This window comes from Schistocerca americana, chromosome 2, assembly GCF_021461395.2.
Source record: "Schistocerca americana isolate TAMUIC-IGC-003095 chromosome 2, iqSchAmer2.1, whole genome shotgun sequence".
Taxonomy (NCBI): Eukaryota; Metazoa; Arthropoda; class Insecta; order Orthoptera; family Acrididae; genus Schistocerca; species Schistocerca americana.
The window spans coordinates 926,329,416-926,336,614 of NC_060120.1; the positions used below are offsets into that span (position 1 = coordinate 926,329,416).

The 7,199-nt window shown below is 43.8% G+C and overlaps 1 pseudogene; it reads right to left on the reverse strand.

The window, feature by feature from the left end:
• Window positions 1-1,536: 1,536 nt before the first annotated feature.
• On the reverse strand, window positions 1,537-1,654 carry LOC124596810 (annotated as a pseudogene).
• Window positions 1,655-7,199: the final 5,545 nt, after the last annotated feature.

A 7,199-nucleotide genomic window follows, 5' to 3' on the forward strand; every position in this document is an offset into this window, starting at 1 on the left:
TAAGTTGTAACGTTCGTAGCAGTTAATAATAATAATAATGGCGTGTGACGAGGGCCTCCCGTCGGGTAGACCGTTCGCCTGGTGCAAGTCTTTCGATTTGACGCCACTTCGGCGACTTGCGCGTCGATGGGGATGAAATGATGATGATTAGTAGGACAACGCAACACCCAGTCCCTGAGCGGAGAAAATCTCCGACCCAGCCGGGGATCGAACCCGTGCCCATAGCATTGACAGTCTTTCGCGCTGACCACTCAGCTACCGGGGGCGGACTTCCCAGCAGCTACTCGCTGACCTGTTGCAGTTGGTGGATCGGCATTCCGCGCCAGCTTGCCTTGCAAAAATTTCGACAAGTACAGGGAGTCGAAACATGGCTTTCAACTTCACTGTCAGCTAAGATGATCGGACAGAGAGAGAGAGCTGGCGCAGTGGTACGGCCCAGGGCTCGTATTGCGGAAGACAGTTGCTCAAATCCCCATCTGCTCATCCAGATTTAAGTTAGCTATTGTTTCCCTAAATCAATTAAGACGAATGCTGTAATGGTTCGTTGAAAATGCAAATTTCTGTTGTTGTTGTTGTTGTTGTTATTTTGGCCTTCAGTCGGAAGTCTGGTTTGAAGCAGCTCACCGCACTACTCTATCCTGAGCACGCCTCTTGATTTCTGAGTAACTACTGTAACCTACAACCACCTGGACCTGATTACTACACTGATGCTAAGGCCTCCTTCTAAAACTTTTTTATCTTCAACACTTCCCCCATTACCAAATCGAACTTGTGCTCCGTCTGGACTTTGTCATCAACGGGACGTTAACCGCTAATCTTCGTTCCTTGAGACGGCTGGAAAACCTATCGCTGCTCACTCTCTCTGCACTGTCTGATGGAATCTCTGCAGACGTGACTGCGAATGGTCCCTCCGGATAGCTGAGTCAGCAGTAGGTGTGTGTTGCGCCCTGGCGCCGAAGTCTGGTCCCGTGAGCCGACAGTCTGCGAGCTACGTGCCTGCCAGCACGCCGCCGCCTCGGCCAGATACCTTATCTTATCTCGCTCATCAGACGCACCGTCGCGGAAATTAACGGTGAATCACGCTCGTCTCAGCGATTACTGCAGAGCGGCTCACGGGTTCTCCCGCCGGGAAAGGGGAGCTCATAACTGGCGTATGTTACGGAGCTGCCTGCGCTCGTGGCGATGACAAAACTGGCAGGGAAGTGTGTGACAGCCACCGCCACTATGCGACATCAGTCATTTTACTACTCACTGCAGACATAATCACATTGACCTTTCTAAATGACTATACACTTTGTCGCTATTTTAGAACTTTTTTTATGTCCTATAGCTACTGTGGCTCTATAAGCACTACGTCGTCAGGCCTCGAGTGGCCTACCCTGACCATCCGACCGCCGTGTCATCCTCGGATAGGAGGGGCGTGGGGTCAGTACACCGCTCTCCCGGTCGTTATGATGGTATTCTTGACCGAAGCCGCTACTATTCGGTCGAGTAGCTCCTCAATTGGCATCTCGAGGATGAGTGCACCCCGAAAAATGGCTACAGCGCATGGCCGCCTGGATGGTCACCCATCCAAGTGCCGACCACGCCCGACAGCGCTTAACTTCGGTGATCTCACGGGAACCGGTGTATCCCCTGCAGCGAGGCCGTTGCCCATTGGGTCTTAGCATCTATTCCACAATGTCAGGTCTTGTAAGCGATGACATGTCGGTCAGCGAATGATTCCAATCCAAGTAGAGACACCCGTACGCGCGTTCTGTTAAAACGACTACAGCACGCGTACGCTATAATGTCATATTTTGAAACTTATTATATTTCAACTTTCTTTCACAGCCACCTATACTGACAAAGAACGAACTTATTAACAATTTAATTTTTTAGAGACTGTCCGATACGTCTCTGCATGTACAAGAACTTTAACTTTGCTGCCTTAATCTCCGACCGATGACGTCATCAACCGCTGAGCGTACGTTTTAAATATTGCTTCATTAATACTCTATGATAATGAGTCACATTGGATGTTCTTGACATTATTATTATTATTATTATTTTTATTACTATTGTTATTACTATTATTATCATTTATGTATTTATTTGTTTAATATGTTCCACTACATTGTAATATTACACTGAAGCGCCGAAGAAACTGGAATGGGCATGCGTATTCAAATATAGAGACGAGAAAGAATATCGAGAGGAGCTTCAGCGGTACCATTACGAGCAAATATTTTCTACGCTTTGATTTGAGTTGGTCATATGACTGAATGGTGGGGAACGGAAGCACACATTAAGATTGGTCGAGATGAGGCAATTAATCGACAGAGTCATTCATAATGTAGTAATACCCCCATCCGATTCAAGTCGTTCTGTGGGAACCATGAAAAATCCAAATTTTTGTTGTCGGATAGGGATGCCCTGCCCCATTCTGCCATAATGCCCATGCACGCCGCTCACTGCGCTGCAGTTTCTCGTGCTAAGTAGCCTGCCTCTGAACCGGCATCCAAAACGTCTCAAGCTACATCCACACTATTCATTAGCGAAAGGGACGAATTTTTTAAAGCGCAAGAAGTGTTTTAATACAAACGCATGAGGCTGACCATGCTGGATACGTAAGACTACATATCATTGTTGAACAAAAACACGGGAAGTGATCGGAAATGGAGCTAGTCAAGACGATTGTGTCGTATGTCTACAACGAACGTCGAAAGAATCTGCGGTCGTAGTGGACTTCAGTCCCCAACGCCAGGATGTAGTAATCTCGTTTTCTAGTTTACGATGACTATCAGACATCTGCTAATGTCTCGGCTGTTAACACTTTGTTCGAGCACCGTGAAGGCGCCACGTGAACTTTGCACTGAGAAATGTTGATTATCTCGCAGCAGGTGACTGATAAGGTCCTACCAGTACAAGTGCACGATCGAGACTGCTGCATACGAAGGGCGACCTTTCATAGGTATTTCGTTATTTACAATTTTTAAGTTCGAATAGTTTCAATTTATACAGTGGTTAACGGATATCTTGCACCTGACATCCCTTAAAGTAGATGTATTACATCACTCATTATGTACTGAAACGATGCTAATAGCAGTTTTAACAATCAAAAACAGATAACCATAAACACTGTGCTTGCTGCCTGCATCCACTCCCTCCCCCTTCTCCCCTTTTCTCCTTACCCCTTCCTCCCTCCCGCCCCTAACACAACTCCTGCCCCTCACACTATATATAGTAGGAAAATGTAACATATGTCAAACTCGCGTTTCCTATCATGATACCACCGCACTGATGTCTTGAGAATGTTCCTACACAATTCGGGATAACATTGCGTAATATACAAAGAACTTGAATGATAACATCAACTTTCGAATGACTGTAACATAAGAGCCGGCCGGTGTGGCCGTGCGGTTCTAGGCGCTTCAGTCTGGAACCGCGTGACCGCTACGGTCGCAGAATCGAATCCTGCCTCGGGCATGGATGTGTGTGATGTCCTTAGGTTAGCTAGGTTTAAGTAGTTCTAAGTTCTAGGGGACTGATGACCATAGATGTTAAGTCCCATAGTGCTCAGGGCCATTTGAACAATTTTTGTAACATAAGAACGTATCTGTAGTTCACAGTTTTGATGTTCATATAACATACACACGTTCTACTGATTTTCATCCCCTTTACACTCTGCTGTCGAATGTTCTCCACTCGTTTGTCAACTGATTCCGTGAGGACAGTATCGCCACATTTGTGCGAAAATGGAACCCCCTCATCTGTCATGAAACAGAGAACTAGTTTTGAAATTGATTCTATTAAATTAATGTTTTCTTGATATAAAACTCATTCAAAATTACTGCTCGCCTGTAGACGTTGACTCCATATTCACATGTTCCCACAACCACAAATAAACCATCCCCGTTTGGAAAAGTAGCAGATCTCCGAAAGAAAATCCTACTTGGTTTGCAAAACCAGACTCCGAACTTGGTGGTGGCTTAATTGTGACGTGCGTAACGTCCTAATTGCTGACACAGTTGGGTCGGTTCCATAAGGAGTAGAAACGGTTAGATGTTACCTCTTCGTTGACTCCAGTTCGTCATTTTTCTCTGAATGCTGTCCTCACTTTGTCTGACACAATACAGAAACTCTTTTCAGATATTCTGCTGTTTCTCTTCTCCTTTACACTCTACTGTTGAATTTTCTCCATTCGTTTGTCAACTGATTTCCTGAGAACGGTATCACTGCATTTGTGCAGAGGTTGAACGCCTCACCTGTCATGAAACAGAGAAGAACCTGGACATGAAACTGATTCTACTAAATTAATGCGTTCTTGTTACAAAACTCACCCAAAATCACTGCTTGCCTGAGGATGCTGATTCAATATGCAGATATTTCCTAAAGCATAAATAAACTATATCTGTAAACGTAACAGATCACCTAACAAAAATCCTATTTAGTTTGCAAAAGCACATCCTGTACGTCGTGATGGCTTAATTCTAATGTTTGTAACGTCCTAGGTGCTGACACTGTTGGGTAGGTCCCATAGGGCGTAAAAACGGTTAAATATTACTTCTTTGGCTCCAGTTCGTTGTTTTTCTCTGAATGTTGCCCATCATTTTGTCTGACACAATATAAAAACACTTTTCAGATATTCTGTAAATACTCACTGTTTGATTTGAGAGATCTAACAGCAGCTGTGTTTGCAGTCTAAGACATGGGGAAACATCTAACCTATTAATTGCTCAATGACGTTTCAGCACACTTCTACTATCATCAACGGTTTTTTCAGGTCTGTAAAATATAAAAATGTTTTAGAAAGTAATTATAGATGCGAAACTTAGGCGTAAAATATTTAATATCTGTTGTGATCATTACCTTATTCTATATTACACAACTTGCTATTTCCAAAGGAAAGATTTTTTTGTGAGATTAATTGGCGAATTAGCAAATCTCTATCTTTAAGAATAAATTGTTGTGCAGATTTCGCGCTAGTTGTTTGTGCAGTAGAAATTTCGATTGTCTGCATAATAGGCGAATCTGAAATTCCATGATTATATAAATATTCTGTTTTCAGTTGTAATGGATGCATCAAATTTCTTCTTCGCTGCTGAACATTTACCATTTACAAAAGGTCCAGTGTATCGCTACTTGTGACAGAAGTGTGGGATAAGGTCTGTCTTTATCCAGTAGTTCAGCAGAAATTCGCCGTTCCTCTTGCTGTTCGTCTGTTAGCGTGTGATGTACGAGTTTTACCTTAAGTTCCCGTATTCCTAAATCTTAGAGTAAAGTCTTATGACACACATCGCGATTCAAATCAGGGTCTTCTGATATACACTCATAGTTAAATGATGGTCTTCATGAAATAACTGCCTTACATACTCCACGCTTGAATACATTGTGCTGTAAACGGCCGACCAGCTCTGGTATTGTCTTGCACTGAGTCTGCTTTTACTAAACCTTTTGTTCATACGAAAACACGACTTCTTGAAAGCGCCTCGCCTGCATAAGCTTGCTTAATCACTGTCCACGTTTCGCTAGGGGTTTTCCCGAGCTTAACGCAGAACTTAATGTTCACTCTTTGCTCACAATCAGCATCCATTGTGTTGTCGTAACTAAAGCGCCAAGAACCCAAACAATGTGTTGCTAAGGCCAGTATTGCGCTATCATATTTCTTTGTCAAAGTTGATACGTCAAATATTTATGTCAAAGAAATTTGATGGCGTAATATGGAACTTTGTCAAATCTTGCTTGTCGTCAAATAAATATGATCAAATCTAGGGCCTCGCTTTAGATTCGATCATAAAAGTTGCTTGCCTTCTTTTCACTTCAATGTCAAATGTTACCACTAGGAGCGCTAGCATCGCTGCAGCGTTCTCTCACGTCACCAGCAGCGTGTTTGAAAACGTGGCTTCCAAATTTAATTCGGATTGCCGTCAACTACAAAATTAATAGAAATGTATGAAGCTGATGAATCGCTCTACAACGTGAGGCACCCTGGGTAGAAAAATAGATTAAGAAGACGGCAGAGAAACAAAAAATTGCGGACGTCGTTATGTGAGATACGGCCCGGGTGCACGGCTGATGACGTATAAAAGAGAATTAATGGTTCAAATGGCTCTGAGCACTATATGACTCAACATCTGTGGTCATCAGTCCCCTAGAACTTAGAACTATGTAAACCTAACTAATCTAAGGACATCACACACATCCATGCCCGAGGCAGGATTCGAACCCGCAACCGCAGCAGTCGCGCGGTTCCGGACTGAGCGCCTAGAACCGCGAGACCACCGCGGCCGGCAGAAAATTAATGGCCTACGCTCAATATACAGAGTTATTACAAATGATTGAAGCGATTTCACAGCTCTACAATAACTTTATTATTTGAGATATTTTCACAATGCTTTGCACACACATACAAAAATTCAAAAAGTTTTTTTAGGCATTCACAAATGTTCGATATGTGCCCCTTTAGTGATTCGGCAGACATCAAGCCGATAATCAAGTTCCTCCCACACTCGGCGCAGCATGTCCCCATCAATGAGTTCGAAAGCATCATTGATGCGAACTCGCAGTTCTGGCACGTTTCTTGGTAGAGGAGGTTTAAACACTGAATCTTTCACATAACCCCACAGAAAGAAATCGCATGGGGTTAAGTCGGGAGAGCGTGGAGGCCATGACATGAATTGCTGATCATGATCTCCACCACGACCGATCCATCGGTTTTCCAGTCTCCTGTTTAAGAAATGCCGAACGTCATGATGGAAGTGCGGTGGAGCACCATCCTGTTGAAAGATGAAGTCGGCGCTGTCGGTCTCCAGTTGTGGCATGAGCCAATTTTCCAGCATGTCCAGATACACGTGTTCTGTAACGTTTTTTTCGCAGAAGAAAAAGGGGCCGTAAACTTTAAGCCGTGAGATTGCACAAAACACGTTAACTTTTGGTGAATTGCGAATTTGCTGCACGAATGCGTGAGGATTCTCTACCGCCCAGATTCGCACATTATGTCTGTTCACTTCACCATTAAGAAAAAATGTTGCTTCATCACTGAAAACAAGTTTCGCACTGAACGCATCCTCTTCCATGAGCTGTTGCAACCGCGCCGAAAATTCAAAGCGTTTGACTTTGTCATCGGGTGTCAGGGCTTGTAGCAATTGTAAACGGTAAGGCTTCTGCTTTAGCCTTTTCCGCAAGATTTTCCAAACCGTCGGCTGTGATACGTTTAG